Source organism: Fukomys damarensis, unplaced genomic scaffold (assembly GCF_012274545.1).
Source record: "Fukomys damarensis isolate Sample0158 unplaced genomic scaffold, DMR_v1.0_HiC HiC_scaffold_39, whole genome shotgun sequence".
Lineage (NCBI taxonomy): Eukaryota > Metazoa > Chordata > Mammalia > Rodentia > Bathyergidae > Fukomys > Fukomys damarensis.
In genome coordinates, this window is record NW_022900951.1 from 55,994,534 (window position 1) to 55,997,527 (window position 2,994).

A 2,994-nucleotide genomic window follows, 5' to 3' on the forward strand; every position below is an offset into this window, starting at 1 on the left:
CAGGAGAAACGGCCAAGACTCTCAGTGTAGTAATCTACAGTGTTTGGTAGGTTAGGTGTATTAAATAGATTTTCAACTTAATCATATTTCCAGTTTATGCTAAGTTCATCAGGATGTAACCTATCTGTAAGTCAAGGAGTATCTAATTTAAATCTCACAGTGGTGCTGGAGGTGTGGGCCAATGGTACAGTACTTGCTTAGTAAACATGAGACCCTGGATTCCGTCTCCAGTACAACAAAAGGTCAATCAATCAATCTTAAAGTAATCTTATAACGTAGGTGTTATCGTGCCTGTTTTGCAGATGGGCCAACTGTGGTTCAAAGAAATGAAGTGACTCGCCCCAAGATCACACAGCTGGCTATAAGTGGAAGAGTTCGCTTTCAGATCTTGGCAGTTAGAGTCCAGAGCCCATGAACTGAATTAGAATGCTCTGCCCATCTTCTACTTGGACAATTCTAGACATAGGACTAATTTGGTAGCAGGGGAAATTAGAACTGGGAGTGTCAGGACTTTAAGAGCAAACCGATGGGCTAGGGTAAAGCAAAACATCCCAGAGGTAGTGACAGAGCCCTAGCTGGCTAGACAGGCAGTAGAAAAAGCATCTGGAGAACTAGGCTACAGCAGAATCTAGAAGAGCAGAGAGGCAGGTGGTTGGCAGCCCGAGTGTCTGGCAGCCAGTAACAGAGATCCTGCCATGAATCCTAGGCTTCCAGAGCACAGTGCCAGGTGTCAAAAGGTCTGGTGAGGGTGAGACTGAACTCTACTCCTGTGGAGACTGAGATGCCAGATGGCACCAAGGAAGGACTTATGTGTGGGTTACCAGAAGAGGGACTTAAGGCGGGGGCTTTTATCCAACAAAGCAACAAACAGCCCAGTTATTAGAGCTGGGGACCAGCTCCATTCATTCCCTCCTCCATCTGTTTGGGGTATTTTTGTTTTTGAAACAGGGTCTCATTTTGTAGTGCAGGATGGTCTTGAACTCACTACGTAGGTCAGGGCTGGCCTGGAACTCATGGTGATCCTCTTGCCTCAGCCTCCCGCGTGCTGGTATTACAGGCATATGCCACCATGCCTGGCCCTTCTATCTGTTCTTTCAACAACTTTTGACTCTTGTTATGTTTTAAGTGTTATGGTAGTCTCTGGGGTAGTCCATTAAAATGTACTAACTTCTCACAATGAATGTAGTCATCATGTATACACACACACACACACACACACAAATATATATACTGATAAAAGTTTTAAATATTTTTAAAAAGCCACAGTCCATTAGGGGAGCTAGACATGTAAAACAAGTAAGTGCAATACTGTGTGATATGTTCTATATTACAGACACAGGATGTGTGAGAGTTCTCAAACAATACTACAGTGGTACCTTGGTTCACGAACTTAACTTGTTCTACGATTCTGGAAGAGATGGTGTTGTAATCAGGGTTTGCAAGGGAACAGAGACAGGACACATAATTTACAGGGCTTTTTTATAATACTCACCCAAAAACTCAAATGCAGAGTTTAAGGAATCTGTCCACATACTAGAGACCCAAAGCATCCAGCTGAGGGCCTGGATCCCACAGCAATGTCCTGCACAAGTCCGTCTAAAGGCACAGAGCCCATGGCAGTGTCCTCCACGAGTCCAGCTGGAAGCCTAGAGCCCACGGCAATGTCTCAGGCAAGTCCACATCGAGGGTCTGCACCTGGAAGGCCCAAAGGCCAGTGGCGGAAGATAGAAAGCGAGCACCGGCAGGGTGAGGTATTTGTGCCACCAGGCTGAGGGATCTGCACTGGAGCCAACGAAGTGACACTCATGGCAAAGATCAGAGCTGCCCCCAGGAGAACAGCAGCCGTTCCCAGGAACAGCGAGGACCTGAGCTCCTAGTTACACCAGGAAAACCAACAGCAAACCATCTTTCCTCCAGTTCTCTTTTTATGCTGTTGGCAACAATCCTCAGGTGGGTCTTCCACGCCCAGAGCCACACTGACTCAGTTCAGGTGGGCATTCCAAGTTGACCAGTAGTTAATCCACCACATGGTGGTGGTTAACACCATGTTTGTGTTTGTATGGGAAAGACAGCCAAGGTCCTGTTTGTCACTCAATTCAGATTTTGCAAACAAAAACAAAATTTTGTCAAACATTTTTTGCTTGCAAACAAAAGTGTTTGTGAACCAAGGTACCACTGTGTTAACTCAATGTTGGCACTTTAACGAAATAAAGACATTTCCCAGACTCAGACTAAGGCACAAAGCTTTGTAGGACTAGGGCACATCTGGAGAGCAATACACAATCCATACTGGATAACTGGCTATGGGAAGAAGGGGTAGGGAATATACGTCTGAGGAAGACCTGAAGCCAGGTCATGAAGGCTTTGTGGATGCCATGGAGACCTTGGATGCCCTCTGTATGTAAAGGAGAGGCAGCGACACTCGACTGGATTGCACTGGGGTGTTTTAGGAAGAACGCATGGGAAACAACACCCAGCATAGTGCACTGGCAGCAGGCAGATCACTCAGAAGGTTATTGCAATTGTGCAGGCAAAAAAAAATTATGAGAGCTTGAGCTAAGATGGAGACAGAGAGGATTAGTTCAGGAGAACATTTCTGAGGGATAACTGGTATGACTCAGTGACTGATGTGACCAATGAGACGGAGAAAGGAGTAACAAACAACTTGAAAGTTTTCTGGCTTGAGAAAGTGGGTCTATGGTGACATCATTCGCATAGAGACTTGGAATCTAGGATGCGGGCAGGTTTTATGGGAGGAGATAAAGAGTTCAGCTTGAGATATTTTGAATTGGTGGTGCCCAGTGGTGTGATGGAAGATGTTTAACTAAGGAGTGAAAGAATCAATGATTGGCTGGGACGTGGTGGCTCATGCCTGTAATCCCAGCACTCAGGAGGCTGAGGCAGGAGGATCACTGTGAGTTTGAGACCAGCCTGTGCTACATAGTGAGTTTCAGGTCAGTCTCAACTACATAGTGAGACCCTGACTCAAAAAAC